Source organism: Ambystoma mexicanum, chromosome 1p (assembly GCF_040938575.1).
Source record: "Ambystoma mexicanum isolate Mex_15411 chromosome 1p, UKY_AmexF1_1, whole genome shotgun sequence".
Lineage (NCBI taxonomy): Eukaryota > Metazoa > Chordata > Amphibia > Caudata > Ambystomatidae > Ambystoma > Ambystoma mexicanum.
In genome coordinates this window covers 1027764426-1027781831 of record NC_090921.1, presented here as the reverse complement: position 1 = coordinate 1027781831, position 17406 = coordinate 1027764426, and the positions used below count along the sequence as shown (strand labels likewise).

Genomic DNA, 17406 nt, shown 5'->3' with positions numbered 1-17406 from the left:
GTATTTTGCACGAATTGCAAGAGATGTCTACAAGTCGACGGTTGAAGTGGAAGCTCGTATTGAGTTTGCTAGAGTTGATTTGTCAAGCCTTCGATAGCTCAGTTGGTAGAGCGGAGGACTGTAGTGGTAAAACAGGCATCCTTAGGGCGCTGGTTCAAATCCGGCTCAAAGGACTTTTGCCAAATGCACATTTTATTGAATACTTGGAAAGTAAAATACTTGGAAAGTAAAATAACAGACAATTTATAATTATATTATATTTCATCACTGAAAATAGATGCCTTTTGCTTTGAGGCTGTGGCCACGTTATTTTTCTGTCCAACATGAATCTTCATTGGTTTCCTGTGAGGTATTTTGGATCCCCATCTCTTGCTATGAACTGGCAAAACAGCAGAATCCCCTTGACAATCTTGATTTCTCAAGGGAAATGAGAGAACACTATACACCATCCAAGATATTAAAATATTGTCAAGGCCCAACACGGCTGAACACTCTGAGGAGATGGCCTGTGAGGCGCCGCCTTTCAACTTTTCCCCCTTAGTATGGTGGTCATTAACATGCGGGAGACTGCGCAGGGGGTCATTTTTTTAATTGGGAACTGATGTGCTTTTACTCAATTCGGGAACCTCACAAGCCAAATTTGTAGTATTTTGCACGAATTGCATGAGATGTTTATAAGTCGACGGTTGAAGTGGAAGCTCGTATTGAGTTTGCTAGAGAATGATTTGCCAAGCCTTCGAAAGCTCAGTTGGTAGAGCGGAGGACTGTCGTGGTAAAACAGGCATCCTTAGGTCGCTGGTTCAAATCCAGCTCGAAGGACTTTTGCCAAATGCAAATTTTATTGAATACTTGGAAAGTAAAATACTTGGAAAATAAAATAACAGACAATTTATAATTATATTATATTTCATCACTGAAAATAGATGCCTTTTGCTTTGAGGCTGTGGCCACGTTATGTTTCTGTCCAACACCAATCTTCATTGGTTTCCTGTGAGGTGTTTCGGATCCCCATCTCTTGCTATGAACTGGCAAAACAGCAGAATCCCCTTGACAATCTTGATTTCTCAAGGGAAATGAGAGAACAGTATACACCATCCAAGATATTAAAATATTGTCAAGGCCCAACACGGCTGAATACTCTGAGGAGATAGCCAGAAGGCGCGCCTTTCAACTTTTCCCCCTTAGTATGGTGGTCAGTAACATGCGGGAGACTGCGGAGGGGGTCATTTTTTTAATTGGGAACTGATGTGCTTTTACTCAATTCGGGAACCTCACAAGCCAAATTTGTAGTATTTTGCACGAATTGCAAGAGATGTTTGAATGTCGACGGTTGAAGTGGAAGCTCGTATTGAGCTTGCTAGAGAATGATTTGCCAAGCCTTCGATAGCTCAGTTGGTAGAGCGGAGGACTGTAGTGGTAAAACAGGCATCCTTAGGTCGCTGGTTCAAATCCGGCTCAAAGGACTTTTGCCAAATGCAAATTTTATTGAATACTTGGAAAGTAAAATACTTGGAAAATAAAATAACAGACAATTTATAATTATATTATATTTCATCACTGAAAATAGATGCCTTTTGCTTTGAGGCTGTGACCATGTTATTTTTCTGTCCAACACGAATCTTCATTGGTTTCCTGTGAGGTGTTTTGGATCCCCATCTCTTGCTATGAACTGGCAAAACAGCAGAATCCCCTTGACAATCTTGATTTCTCAAGGGAAATGAGAGAACACTATACACCATCCAAGATATTAAAATATTGTCAAGGCCCAACGCGGCTGAATACTCTGAGGAGATGGCCTGTGAGGCGCCGCCTTTCAACTTTTCCCCCTTAGTATGGTGGTCAGTAACATGCGGGAGACTGCGGAGGGGGTCATTTTTTAAATTGGGAACTGATGTGCTTTTACTCAATTCGGGAACCTCACAAGCCAAATTTGTAGTATTTTGCACGAATTGCAAGAGATGTTTACAAGTCGACGGTTGAAGTGGAAGCTCGTATTGAGTTTGCTAGAGAATGATTTGCCAAGCCTTCGATAGCTCAGTTGGTAGAGCGGAGGACTGTAGTGGTAAAACAGGCATCCTTAGGTCGCTGGTTCAAATCTGGCTCGAAGGACTTTTGCCAAATGCAAATTTTATTGAATACTTGGAAAGTAAAATACTTGGAAAATAAAATAACAGACAATTTATAATTATATTATATTTCATCACTGAAAATAGATGCCTTTTGCTTTGAGGCTGTGGCCACGTTATGTTTCTGTCCAACACCAATCTTCATTGGTTTCCTCTGAGGTGATTCGGATCCCCATCTCTTGCTATGAACTGGCAAAACAGCAGAATCCCCTTGACAATCTTGATTTCTCAAGGGAAATGAGAGAACAGTATACACCATCCAAGATATTAAAATATTGTCAAGGCCCAACACGGCTGAATACTCTGAGGAGATGGCCTGTGAGGAGCCGCCTTTCAACTTTTCCCCCTTAGTATGGTGGTCAGTAACATGCGGGAGACTGCGGAGGGGGTCATTTTTTTAATTGGGAACTGATGTGCTTTTACTCAATTCGGGAACGTCACAAGCCAAATTTGTAGTATTTTGCACGAATTGCAAGAGATGTTTACAAGTCGACGGTTGAAGTGGAAGCTCGTATTGAGTTTGCTAGAGAACGATTTGTCAAGCCTTCGATAGCTCAGTTGGTAGAGTGGAGGACTGTAGTGGTAAAACAGGCATCCTTAGGTCGTTGGTTCAAATCCGGCTCGAAGGACTTTTGCCAAATGCACATTTTATTGAATACTTGGAAAGTAAAATACTTGGAAAGTAAAATAACAGACAATTTATAATTATATTATATTTCATCACTGAAAATAGATGCCTTTTGCTTTGAGGCTGTGGCCACGTTATTTTTCTGTCCGACACCAATCTTCGTTGGTTTCCTGTGAGGTATTTTGGATCCCCATCTCTTGCTATGAACTGACAAAACAGCAGAATCCCCTTGACAATCTTGATTTCTCAAGGGAAATGGGAGAACACTATACACCATCCAAGATATTAAAATATTGTCAAGGCCGAACACTGATGAATACTCTGAGGAGATGGCCTGTGAGGCGCCGCCTTTCAACTTTTCCTCCTTTGTATGGTGGTCAGTAACATGCGGGAGACTGCGGAGGGGGTCATTTTTTTAATTGTGAACTGATGTGCTTTTACTCAATTCGGGAACCTCACAAGCCAAATTTGTAGTATTTTGCACGAATTGCAAGAGATGTTTGAATGTCGACGGTTGAAGTGGAAGCTCGTATTGAGCTTGCTAGAGACTGATTTTCCAAGCCTTCGATAGCTCAGTTGGTAGAGCGGAGGACTGTAGTGGTAAAACAGGCATCCTTAGGTCAGGACTTTTGCCAAATGCACATTTTATTGAATACTTGGAAAGTAAAATACTTGGAAAGTAAAATAACAGACAATTTATAATTATATTATATTTCATCACTGAAAATAGATGCCTTTTGCTTTGAGGCTATGGCCACGTTATGTTTCTGTCCAACACCAATCTTCATTGGTTTCCTGTGAGGTGATTCGGATCCCCATCTCTTGCTATGAACTGGCAAAACAGCAGAATCCCCTTGACAATCTTGATTTCTCAAGGGAAATGAGAGAACACTATACACCATCCAAGATATTAAAATATTGTCAAGGCCCAACACGGCTGAACACTCTGAGGAGATGGCCTGTGAGGCGCCGCCTTTCAACTTTTCCCCCTTAGTATGGTGGTCATTAACATGCGGGAGACTGCGCAGGGGGTCATTTTTTTAATTGGGAACTGATGTGCTTTTACTCAATTCGGGAACCTCACAAGCCAAATTTGTAGTATTTTGCACGAATTGCAAGAGATGTTTATAAGTCGACGGTTGAAGTGGAAGCTCGTATTGAGTTTGCTAGAGAATGATTTGCCAAGCCTTCGAAAGCTCAGTTGGTAGAGCGGAGGACTGTAGTGGTAAAACAGGCATCCTTAGGTCGCTGGTTCAAATCCAGTTCGAAGGACTTTTGCCAAATGCAAATTTTATTGAATACTTGGAAAGTAAAATACTTGGAAAATAAAATAACAGACAATTTATAATTATATTATATTTCATCACTGAAAATAGATGCCTTTTGCTTTGAGGCTGTGGCCACGTTATGTTTCTGTCCAACACCAATCTTCATTGGTTTCCTGTGAGGTGTTTCGGATCCCCATCTCTTGCTATGAACTGGCAAAACAGCAGAATCCCCTTGACAATCTTGATTTCTCAAGGGAAATGAGAGAACAGTATACACCATCCAAGATATTAAAATATTGTCAAGGCCCAACACGGCTGAATACTCTGAGGAGATAGCCAGAAGGCGCGCCTTTCAACTTTTCCCCCTTAGTATGGTGGTCAGTAACATGCGGGAGACTGCGGAGGGGGTCATTTTTTTAATTGGGAACTGATGTGCTTTTACTCAATTCGGGAACCTCACAAGCCAAATTTGTAGTATTTTGCACGAATTGCAAGAGATGTTTACAAGTCGACGGTTGAAGTGGAAGCTCGTATTGAGTTTGCTAGAGAATGATTTGCCAAGCCTTCGATAGCTCGTCGCTGGTTCAAATCCGGCTCAAAGGACTTTTGCCAAATGCACATTTTATTGAATACTTGGAAAGTAAAATACTTGGAAAGTAAAATAACAGACAATTTATAATTATATTATATTTCATCACTGAAAATAGATGCCTTTTGCTTTGAGGCTGTGGCCACGTTATTTTTCTGTCCGACACCAATCTTCGTTGGTTTCCTGTGAGGTATTTTGGATCCCCATCTCTTGCTATGAACTGGCAAAACAGCAGAATCCCCTTGACAATCTTGATTTCTCAAGGGAAATGAGAGAACAGTATACACCATCCAAGATATTAAAATATTGTCAAGGCCCAACACGGCTGAATACTCTGAGGAGATGGCCTGTGAGGTGCCGCCTTTCAACTTTTCCCCCTTAGTATGGTGGTCAGTAACATGCGGGAGACTGCGGAGGGGGTCATTTTTTTAATTGGGAACTGATGTGCTTTTACTCAATTCGGGAACGTCACAAGCCAAATTTGTAGTATTTTGCACGAATTGCAAGAGATGTTTACAAGTCGACGGTTGAAGTGGAAGCTCGTATTGAGTTTGCTAGAGAACGATTTGTCAAGCCTTCGATAGCTCAGTTGGTAGAGTGGAGGACTGTAGTGGTAAAACAGGCATCCTTAGGTCGTTGGTTCAAATCCGGCTCGAAGGACTTTTGCCAAATGCACATTTTATTGAATACTTGGAAAGTAAAATACTTGGAAAGTAAAATAACAGACAATTTATAATTATATTATATTTCATCACTGAAAATAGATGCCTTTTGCTTTGAGGCTGTGGCCACGTTATTTTTCTGTCCGACACCAATCTTCGTTGGTTTCCTGTGAGGTATTTTGGATCCCCATCTCTTGCTATGAACTGACAAAACAGCAGAATCCCCTTGACAATCTTGATTTCCCAAGGGAAATGGGAGAACACTATACACCATCCAAGATATTCAAATATTGTCAAGGCCGAACACTGATGAATACTCTGAGGAGATGGCCTGTGAGGCGCCGCCTTTCAACTTTTCCTCCTTTGTATGGTGGTCAGTAACATGCGGGAGACTGCGGAGGGGGTCATTTTTTTAATTGTGAACTGATGTGCTTTTACTCAATTCGGGAACCTCACAAGCCAAATTTGTAGTATTTTGCACGAATTGCAAGAGATGTTTGAATGTCGACGGTTGAAGTGGAAGCTCGTATTGAGCTTGCTAGAGACTGATTTGCCAAGCCTTCGATAGCTCAGTTGGTAGAGCGGAGGACTGTAGTGGTAAAACAGGCATCCTTAGGTCAGGACTTTTGCCAAATGCACATTTTATTGAATACTTGGAAAGTAAAATACTTGGAAAGTAAAATAACAGACAATTTATAATTATATTATATTTCATCACTGAAAATAGATGCCTTTTGCTTTGAGGCTGTGACCACGTTATTTTTCTGTCCAACACGAATCTTCATTTGTTTACCTGTGAGGTGTTTTGGATCCCCATCTCTTGCTATGAACTGGCAAAACAGCAGAATCCCCTTGACAATCTTGATTTCTCAAGGAAAATGAGAGAACACTATACACCATCCAAGATATTAAAATATTGTCAAGGCCCAACGCGGCTGAATACTCTGAGGAGATGGCCTGTGAGGTGCCGCCTTTCAACTTTTCCCCCTTAGTATGGTGGTCAGTAACATGCGGGAGACTGCGGAGGGGTTCATTTTTTTAATTGTGAACTGATGTGCTTTCACTCAATTCGGGAACCTCACAAGCCAAATTTGTAGTATTTTGCACAAATTGCAAGAGATGTTTGAATGTCGACGGTTGAAGTGGAAGCTCGTATTGAGCTTGCTAGAGACTGATTTGCCAAGCCTTCGATAGCTCAGTTGGTAGAGCAGAGGACTGTAGTGGTAAAACAGGCATCCTTAAGTCGCTGGTTCAAATCCAGATTGAAGGACTTTTGCCAAATGCACATTTTATTGAATACTTGGAAAGTAAAATGCTTGGAAAATAAAATAACAGACAATTTATAATTATATTATATTTCATCACTGAAAATAGATGCCTTTTGCTTTGAGGCTGTGGCCACGTTATTTTTCTGTCCAACACGAATCTTCATTGGTTTCCTGTCAGGTGTTTTGGATCCCCATCTCTTGCTATGAACTGGCAAAACAGCAGAATCCCCTTGACAATCTTGATTTCTCAAGGGAAATGGGAGAACACTATACACCATCCAAGATATTAAAATATTGTCAAGGCCCAACACGGCTGAATACTCTGAGGAGATGGCCTGTGAGGCGCGCCTTTCAACTTTTCCCCCTTAGTATGGTGGTCATTAACATGCGGGAGACTGCGGAGGGGGTCATTTTTTTAATCGGGAACTGATGTGCTTTTACTCAATTCGGGAACTTCACAAGCCAAATTTGTAGTATTTTGCACGAATTGCAAGAGATGTTTACAAGTCGACGGTTGAAGTGGAAGCTCGTATTGAGTTTGCTAGAGAATGATTTGCCAAGCCTTCGATAGCTCAGTTGGTACTGTAGTGGTAAAACAGGCATCCTTAGGTCGCTGGTTCAAATCCGGCTCGAAGGACTTTTGCCAAATGCAAATTTTATTGAATACTTGGAAAGTAAAATACTTGGAAAGTAAAATAACAGACAATTTATAATTATATTATATTTCATCACTGAAAATAGATGCCTTTTGCTTTGAGGCTGTGGCCACGTTATTTTTCTGTCCGACACCAATCTTCGTTGGTTTCCTGTGAGGTGTTTTGGATCCCCATCTCTTGCTATGAACTGACAAAACAGCAGAATCCCCTTGACAACCTTGATTTCTCAAGGGAAATGGGAGAACACCATACACCATCCAAGATATTAAAATATTGTCAAGGCCGAACACTGATGAATACTCTGAGGAGATGGCCTGTGAGGCGCCGCCTTTCAACTTTTCCTCCTCAGTATGGTGGTCAGTAACATGCGGGAGACTGCGGAGGCGGTCATTTTTTTAATTGGGAACTGATGTGCTTTTACTCAATTCGGGAACCTCACAAGCCAAATTTGTAGTATTTTGCACGAATTGCAAGAGATGTTTGCATGTCGACGGTTGAAGTGGAAGCTCGAATTGAGCTTTCTAGAGAACGGTTTGCCAAGCCTTCGATAGCTCAGTTGGTAGAGGAGAGGACTGTAGTGGTAAAACAGGCATCCTTAGGTCGCTGGTTCAAATCCGGCTCGAAGGACTTTTGCCAAATGCAAATTTTATTGAATACTTGGAAAGTAAAATACTTGGAAAATAACATAACAGACAATTTATAATTATATTATATTTCATCACTGAAAATAGATGCCTTTTGCTTTGAGGCTGTGGCCACATTATTTTTCTGTCCAACACCAATCTTCTTTGGTTTCCTGTGAGGTGTTTTTTTGATCCCCATCTCTTGCTATGAACTGGCAAAACAGCATAATCCCCTTGACAATCTTGATTTCTCAAGGAAAATGAGAGAACACTATACACCATCCAAGATATTAAAATATTGTCAAGGCCCAACGCGGCTGAATACTCTGAGGAGATGGCCTGTGAGGTGCCGCCTTTCAACTTTTCCCCCTTAGTATGGTGGTCAGTAACATGCGGGAGACTGCGGAGGGGGTCAATTTTTTAATTGGGAACTGATGTGCTTTTACTCAAATCGGGAACCTCACAAGCCAAATTTGTAGTATTTTGCACGAATTGCAAGAGATGTTTACAAGTCGACGGTTGAAGTGGAAGCTCGTATTGAGTTTGCTAGAGAACGATTTGTCAAGCCTTCGATAGCTCAGTTGGTAGAGCGGAGGACTGTAGTGGTAAAACAGGCATCCTTAGGTCGCTGGTTCAAATCCGGCTCGAAGGACTTTTGCCAAATGCACATTTTATTGAATACTTGGAAAGTAAAATACTTGGAAAGTAATATAACAGACAATTTATAATTATATTATATTTCATCACTGAAAATAGATGCCTTTTGCTTTGAGGCTGTGGCCACGTTATTTTTCTGTCCGACACCAATCTTCGTTGGTTTCCTGTGAGGTATTTTGGATCCCCATCTCTTGCTATGAACTGACAAAACAGCAGAATCCCCTTGACAATCTTGATTTCTCAAGGGAAATGGGAGAACACTATACACCATCCAAGATATTAAAATATTGTCAAGGCCGAACACTGATGAATACTCTGAGGAGATGGCCTGTGAGGCGCCGCCTTTCAACTTTTCCTCCTTAGTATGGTGGTCAGTAACATGCGGGAGACTGCGGAGGGGGTCATTTTTTTAATTGTGAACTGATGTGCTTTTACTCAATTCGGGAACCTCACAAGCCAAATTTAGGAGTATTTTGCACGAATTGCAAGAGATGTTTGAATGTCGACGGTTGAAGTGGAAGCTCGTATTGAGCTTGCTAGAGACTGATTTGCCAAGCCTTCGATAGCTCAGTTGGTAGAGTGGAGGACTGTAGTGGTAAAACAGGCATCCTTAGGTCGCTGGTTCAAATCCGTCTCGAAGGACTTTTGCCAAATGCACATTTTATTGAATACTTGGAAAGTAAAATACTTGGAAAGTAAAATAACAGACAATTTATAATTATATTATATTTCATCACTGAAAATAGATGCCTTTTGCTTTGAGGCTGTGACCATGTTATTTTTCTGTCCAACACGAATCTTCATTGGTTTCCTGTGAGGTGTTTTGGATCCCCATCTCTTGCTATGAACTGGCAAAACAGCAGAATCCCCTTGACAATCTTGATTTCTCAAGGGAAATGAGAGAACACTATACACCATCCAAGATATTAAAATATTGTCAAGGCCCAACGCGGCTGAATACTCTGAGGAGATGGCCTGTGAGGTGCCGCCTTTCAACTTTTCCCCCTTAGTATGGTGGTCAGTAACATGCGGGAGACTGCGGAGGGGGTCATTTTTTTAATTGGGAACTGATGTGCTTTTACTCAATTCGGGAACCTCACAAGCCAAATTTGTAGTATTTTGCACGAATTGCAAGAGATGTTTACAAGTCGACGGTTGAAGTGGAAGCTCGTATTTGTTACCTAGGGATCTAGGCCCAAATGAAAGACGCACACACGGAGAGATAGGAGGACCTTCTTTATTCTTTCACAACCAAACAGGAACTGGCATTCGCAGCGCACGTGCCCCATAACCCCCTTGCCCAGTCAAACTCCGCCTTTCCAACGGAGGGGGCTCACGAGCGTTAACCCCTTGAGTCCCGGGTAACACTACCCCCGGACAATATGTCCAAACATCAACTTGACACGCTGTGTCTCAACAAATAACTCAACACTCCTCAACAAGTCTCATCGGCTTCTTTATGAGCCGTCTCGGCCTCTCACCTCGAGTCCCCAGATCGGGCTCCTCTTCAATCACTTCACTCTGGGCCATGTCCCGGGGGTCCCCTTCCGGGGGAAACCACTCATCATCCCTCTGCATCCGTGGTTCCGGTGAAAGTGCCCTTTGGGTTCCTTCCGTGGGCTCTCTCCTTGCATACGGCCTGAACTGCTGACAGTTTCTGGTGATGGTCCTGTTCTCATCTTCCGCCGTCACCATCGTGCCTTTCATGGCAACAATCCTCATGGGGCTTGGAGCAAACCGCGGGTCTGTCTTCCTGCTTGCCGGCTGCTGTACCAGGACTTCGTCTCCCACCTGGAGCTCCGGCAGCACCGCTCCTCTTCGTGCATCGGTGCGACGCCTCGCAATCTCTTTTGCCACCGCATCTCTCTGGAGCAGATCTTGGTCGGCCGGCTCAGCCTGCACCGTACTCCTCGGGATGCGAGTTCGCACCTCATATCTGAACATGAGCTCTGCAGGCGTCTTATTTGTGACCTCATGAGGAGTGTTCCTGTAGTCTCTTAACAGGCGGCATAGCGCTTGGTGTGTATCAACGGCGTCCAGCCGTGCCCTCTGAATGGCCTTCTTAATCGATGCCATAAATCGCTCCGCCATTCCATTAGCCTGGGGGTGGCGTGGTGTGATCTTCATGTGCCTGAACCCCAGGTGCTCTGCCAATGTCCCAAATTCGTGTCCACAGAACGGTGGTCCGTTGTCGGATTTGACCCACTTGGGGATCCCCCACTCACTAAAGACCTCTTCTATCGTTGCCGCAACTTGAGAGAATGCTGTGGAACTGACTCTCTTGGCAATCGGGAATCTTGAGTGTTCATCCACGAAGAGCAGAATGTAGTCGCCCGCTTCAGTGGGCCCGTAAAAATCCATGGCTACTCGTTCCCATGGGTGCTCAGGTATTTGAGTGTGTTGGAGCGGGGGCGGACGTTCTGCAGGGGCTGTGCACTGACAGGCGTGGCAGTTCTTCACCCACTCGTCCACAGCTGCGTCCAGGAAGGGGAACCACACATGGCATCTGAGCTGCTTCTTTGTGTTCTCAGCTCCCCTGTGACCTTCATGAGCTATGCTGACCACCTCGCTCCTGAGTGTGGCAGGGATGACGATCCTGCACCCTCTGAGCAGAATGTTATCGTCCTTTACCGCCAGTTCACCATGGACCCTGGCTAGCCGTTCGATTTCTTGCTTGTTCACGCCCGGGTGAGCTAGAGTGGCTCTGTGGTAATCTTTCCACTTGTTGGCCGTCGTGAGGCTGATCGCCAGGGCTGTCGTCGGATCGGCTGCCGATGCGGCCGCTACCCTTTCAAGTGATAGTGCCGGGGGCAGTGCCTGAGCCGCCACATATTGCACATACGCAACGTCACCCTTCCGTGCCAGCGGGGCCCCTACTGGGTGTCGGGAGAGGTAGTCAGCGGGGTTAAGGTCGCCCCCCGGGCGGTGTACGATATCGTAATCGTATTCCTGGAGGCGGATGCCCCACCTCTCAATCCTTGGTGGCATCTTGGTATGCGGGTTCCCAAACAATGAGAGGAGTGCCTGATGATCAGTGATCAGCGTAAACTTCTTTCCGATTATAAAGTTATGAAAATGCTCACACGCCCAGACCGCTGCCAAGCTCTCCTTCTCGGCTTGGGAGTAGGCTAGTTCAGGTGTTGATAGCGCTCGGCTCGCGTATGCGATCACGTGTCTGGGGTTAACATCCGCGCCACTGGTTTGGGCCAGAATGGCGCCGAGGCCTACGGGGCTGGCATCGACTACCACCTCGGTGTGCCACTGTGGGTTGAAATATGCGAGGCGATGGGCCTCGGCGAGGGCTTGCTTGATGTCCGCAAAAGCCTGTTGGCAGGCCTGTGTCCATTCAAACGGCGACTCCTTCTGTAGCAGTTTCCTCAGCGGGTCTGTGATGGAGGCATAGTGGGGGATGTACCTCGCACAGTATCCTGCCATGCCAAGGAACGAGCGGACGTCCGCCACTTGTCGGGGCTCGGCGAGGTTGGTGATCGTCTCGACCTTCTCGGGGTCAGGCAGCATGCCGTCCTTGGAGAAGATATGTCCAAAGAACTTGAGTTTTGTTTTGCTGAACCGGCATTTTGATATGTTGAGCGTGAGGCCGGCACTCTGAAGGGCTTCGCATGTGTCGTGTAGAGCCCTGTCATGGGATTCCTTGGACGATCCAAAGACGAGAATGTCGTCGCTGTAATTGAGAGCCCCCTTGATAGGTCGGATGATCTGGCGTATAGCTTCCTGGAAGATCTCAGCGGCAGACGAGATTCCAAAGTTCAGCCTCCGGTATCTAAAGAGCCCATCGTGTGTCGCAAACGTGGTTATGGGCCGGGAATCAGGGTGGAGCTCCAGCTGATGGTATCCCTGATTTAAGTCCAGTTTGGAGAACATTTGGGCACTGTTCAGCAGCACAATCATGTCCTCAATACATGGTCCCGGGTGTCGCTCCCGTTGAATCGCCGTGTTGGCCACCCGCATGTCCACACACAAACGGATCTTACCCCCTTCCTTGGGTACCACCACAAGGGGGGACACCCACGGCGTCGGCCCCGTCGCCGGTTCAATAATGTCGTCGCGGAGCAGTTGCTGGAGCGCCTCCGAAACTGTCTCCTGAAGGTGGAATCCGACCCTTCTGGGATGTTGCGGCACTGGACGCACGTTAGGGTCAATGTGGAGCCGGATGGGGGGTCCCCGTAGTTTTCCTAGCCCCACGCAGAGCTTGGGGAAGGCCTCCGCGATGTCTTCTTGTGAGACGAGCGATTGAGTTTGATGATAGGCAATCGCATCTACCGTGTTCCCCTGGCCGGGTTTGGCCGCTGCGGCAGTGATCACGTCTCCCGCATTCACGTGAATTTCGATCAGTCCGAGGTGCGACGCCGTGTGGTAGCTAAGGAGGCATCGGCTCTTGGCGAGGGACCGTATCACGTGAATGGTCGCATCGACTTGCTGCCCATTCAGGAGAAGGCACTGGGTGAATTGACCCACCGTTTGGAGCGGGGTGGCGGCACCCCACTGGAAGATTCTGGAGCGAGACGGACTGAGTTGTGGCGGGCATGGTATCCTGACGTAGTCTTGTTCGCCCATGATGTTCACTGTGGCCCCAGAGTCGATCATAAATTGAAATTGGCAATTCGCCATCTTGAGCGGGATCTGCGGGGCCTCCCTGGCCTCTTTGTTGTCGAGGATGAGGTTCACGAACTCATCCTGGTCGTAGTGGTCCTGCGGCGCGTAGTAGGCCGCCGCCTGGTCGTCTTGGCAGAGGGTTTCCGGCCTGTATTCTGCAGGCGGGTTGTCGTATTCGTCTGTGAAATGTCTGGGCTGTTCGGCCTGGTCATACGGAGGGGCATATCCTGCCGCTAGGTATTCGTCCATCGCACGAACGTAACGCCTCTGGCCGAGGCCCTGTTGATATGGTCTCGGCTGGCTGTATTGCAGGGGTTGCGGGCGGAACGGCATTCTGGGGGCCGCCTGGGGCCGCATCGGTGGAAATGGTACGCCCTCCCTGCAGACGGAGTGAAAGTGTCCTTCTCTCCCGCAGTTGGTACATCGCTGGGACAGGGCTGGGCAGGACCCTGAGTGGGGGAAGGACATCCCGCAGCGGTAGCACTGTCTTTGCAGACGCGGGGTTGACATCGACGGGGCAATCGGTGGTCTATATGGCTGAGGGCCCCTGTCGCCTTGACGGGGGGGCAGTATGGCGGCCACGAATTCCCCTGAGTCCACTTTCGCGTTGTTGGAGTGGCCCATGGCTGAGGCCTGCGCATCCACCCTCTCGTGGATGCGGGCGAGTTCACTGACCTCGGGCATGGTGAGCGGTTTCTTGAGGAGCTGTTTCTTGAGTGCGGGGGAGAGGCATCCCTCGATCACCCTCAGCCGGATAGCTTCCTCTAACGAGAACGCATCAAATTGGCAGTTCGCCCCTTTCACCCGTAGACGTGTGATGAATTCGTCGACGGTCTCTTGCGGGAGTTGGGTGCATTGATTGAACAGGTATCTTTCATAGTCCCGATTGACTTCGATGATAAGCAGTTTGTCCAAAGCGCCGATCAGCTTGGGAAAAGTGTCCTGGTCTGCGGGCGGAATGGCCTTGACGACCGTTTTGATCTCTCCCCCTACCAGGTTAAGGAAAATGTCTCTCATATTGGGGGAGTCCCCGTCGCCGGAACCTCTCACGAAGTGTCGAAAATCGTCCATCCAGTCGGTCCATCTGGGGCCTTTGGTGGCCTGAGGAGTCATAGTGAACGGCGGGGGCAGTCGTAGTTGAATCGACTTCGCCACCCGCGGCAGTTGAGGCGAGCCCTGGCTGGACCCCGGGTTGGACCCAGGGTTGGAGGTGCTCATGGCGCCTGGGAGAGAAGGCCCGCGCGTGCGCGGGCGGGGTCGCTTCCGCGGAGGTTCGACGGAGGAGGTCCGGCAAGGCGGATTCGGCGGAGTGCCGTGTTGCGCGGAGGTGGAGCAGGAGGAGGAGGCTCGCTGGATCGGCCACCACAGGCGGACTGCCGTAGGAGGAGGACTCCGGTGCGCGGGAGAGATCCTCGTCGCCAAATGTTACCTAGGGATCTAGGCCCAAATGAAAGACGCACACACGGAGAGATAGGAGGACCTTCTTTATTCTTTCACAACCAAACAGGAACTGGCATTCGCAGCGCACGTGCCCCATAACCCCCTTGCCCAGTCAAACTCCGCCTTTCCAACGGAGGGGGCTCACGAGCGTTAACCCCTTGAGTCCCGGGTAACAGTATTGAGTTTGCTAGAGTTGATTTGCCAAGCCTTCGATAGCTCAGTTGGTAGAGCGCAGGACTGTAATGGTAAAACAGGCATCCTTAGGTCGCTGGTTCAAATCCGGCTCAAAGGACTTTTGCCAAATGCACATTTTATTGAGTACTTGGAAAGTAAAATACTTGGACAGTAAAATAACAGACAATTTATAATTATATTATATTTCATCACTGAAAATAGATGCCTTTTGCTTTGAGGCTGTGGCCACGTTATTTTTCTGTCCAACACGAATCTTCATTGGTTTCCTGTCAGGTGTTTTGGATCCCCATCTCTTGCTATGAACTGGCAAAACAGCAGAATCCCCTTGACAATCTTGATTTCTCAAGGGAAATGAGAGAACAGTATACACCATCCAAGATATTAAAATATTGTCAAGGCCCAACACGGCTGAATACTCTGAGGAGATGGCCTGTGAGGCGCGCCTTTCAACTTTTCCCCCTTAGTATGGTGGTCAGTAACATGCGGGAGACTGCGGAGGGGGTCATTTTTTTAATTGGGAACTGATGTGCTTTTACTCAATTCGGGAACGTCACAAGCCAAATTTGTAGTATTTTGCACGAATTGCAAGAGATGTTTACAAGTCGACGGTTGAAGTGGAAGCTCGTATTGAGTTTGCTAGAGAGCGATTTGTCAAGCCTTTGATAGCTCAGTTGGTAGAGCGGAGGACTGTAGTGGTAAAACAGGCATCCTTAGGTCGCTGGTTCAAATCCGGCTCGAAGGACTTTTGCCAAATGCACATTTTATTGAATACTTGGAAAGTAAAATACTTGGAAAATAACATAACAGACAATTTATAATTATATTATATTTCATCACTGAAAATAGATGCCTTTTACTTTGAGGCTGTGGCCACATTATTTTTCTGTCCAACACCAATCTTCTTTGGTTTCCTGTGAGGTGTTTTTTTGATCCCCATCTCTTGCTATGAACTGGCAAAACAGCATAATCCCCTTGACAATCTTGATTTCTCAAGGAAAATGAGAGAACACTATACACCATCCAAGATATTAAAATATTGTCAAGGCCCAACGCGGCTGAATACTCTGAGGAGATGGCCTGTGAGGTGCCGCCTTTCAACTTTTCCCCCTTAGTATGGTGGTCAGTAACATGCGGGAGACTGCGGAGGGGGTCATTTTTTTAATTGGGAACTGATGTGCTTTTACTCAATTCGGGAACCTCACAAGCCAAATTTGTAGTATTTTGCACGAATTGCAAGAGATGGTTACAAGTCGACGGTTGAAGTGGAAGCTCGTATTGAGTTTGCTAGAGAATGATTTGCCAAGCCTTCGATAGCTCAGTTGGTAGAGCGGAGGACTGCAGTGGCACAACAGGCATCCTTAGGTCGCTGGTTCAAATCCGACTCAAAGGACTTTTGCCAAATGCAAATTTTATTGAATACTTGGAAAGTAAAATACTTGGAAAGTAAAATAACAGACAATTTATAATTATATTATATTTCATCACTGAAAATAGATGCCTTTTGCTTTGAGGCTGTGACCATGTTATTTTTCTGTCCAACACGAATCTTCATTGGTTTCCTGTGAGGTGTTTTGGATCCCCATCTCTTGCTATGAACTGGCAAAACAGCAGAATCCCCTTGACAATCTTGATTTCTCAAGGGAAATGAGAGAACACTATACACCATCCAAGATATTAAAATATTGTCAAGGCCCAACGCGGCTGAATACTCTGAGGAGATGGCCTGTGAGGTGCCGCCTTTCAACTTTTCCCCCTTAGTATGGTGGTCAGTAACATGCGGGAGACTGCGGAGGGGGTCATTTTTTTAATTGGGAACTGATGTGCTTTTACTCAATTCGGGAACCTCACAAGCCAAATTTGTAGTTTTTTGCCCGAATTGCAAGAGATGTTTACAAGTCGACGGTTGAAGTGGAAGCTCGTATTGAGTTTGCTAGAGTTGATTTGCCAAGCCTTCGATAGCTCAGTTGGTAGAGCGGAAGACTGTAGTGGTAAAACAGGCATCCTTAGGTCGTTGGTTGAAATCCGGCTCGAAGGACTTTTGCCAAATGCACATTTTATTGAATACTTCGAAAGTAAAATACTTGGAAAGTAAAATAACAGACAATTTATAATTATATTATATTTCATCACTGAAAATAGATGCCTTTTGCTTTGAGGCTGTGGCCACGTTATGTTTCTGTCCAAAACCAATCTTCATTGGTTTCCTGTGAGGTGATTCGGATCCCCATCTCTTGCTATGAACTGGCAAAACAGCAGAATCCCCTTGACAATCTTGATTTCTCAAGGGAAATGAGAGAACAGTATACACCATCCAAGATATTAAAATATTGTCAAGGCCCAACACGGCTGAATACTCTGAGGAGATGGCCTGTGAGGCGCCGCCTTTCAACTTTTCCCCCTTAGTATGGTGGTCAGTAACATGCGGGAGACTGCGGAGGGGGTCATTTTTTTAATTGGGAACTGATGTGCTTTTACTCAATTCGGGAACGTCACAAGCCAAATTTGTAGTATTTTGCACGAATTGCAAGAGATGTTTACAAGTCGACGGTTGAAGTGGAAGCTCGTATTGAGTTTGCTAGAGAACAATTTGTCAAGCCTTCGATAGCTCAGTTGGTAAAGCGGAGGACTGTAGTGGTAAAACAGGCATCCTTAGGTCGCTGGTTCAAATCCGGCTCGAAGG

The 17406-nt window shown here is 46.2% G+C and overlaps 3 non-coding genes across 3 annotated transcripts; all 3 read left to right on the top strand.

Annotated features, from left to right (window-relative positions):
- Positions 1–733: 733 nt before the first annotated feature.
- TRNAD-GUC (transfer RNA aspartic acid (anticodon GUC)) lies at positions 734–819 on the top strand. Its single transcript is given in 2 exon segments — positions 734–770; positions 784–819. It is a non-coding gene; the product is annotated as a tRNA-Asp (tRNA).
- Positions 820–8386: 7567 nt separating this feature from the next.
- On the top strand, positions 8387–8472 carry TRNAY-GUA (transfer RNA tyrosine (anticodon GUA)). Its single transcript is given in 2 exon segments — positions 8387–8423; positions 8437–8472. It is a non-coding gene; the product is annotated as a tRNA-Tyr (tRNA).
- A 6910-nt stretch (positions 8473–15382) lies between these two features.
- Positions 15383–15468, top strand: TRNAY-GUA (transfer RNA tyrosine (anticodon GUA)). Its single transcript is given in 2 exon segments — positions 15383–15419; positions 15433–15468. It is a non-coding gene; the product is annotated as a tRNA-Tyr (tRNA).
- Positions 15469–17406: the final 1938 nt, after the last annotated feature.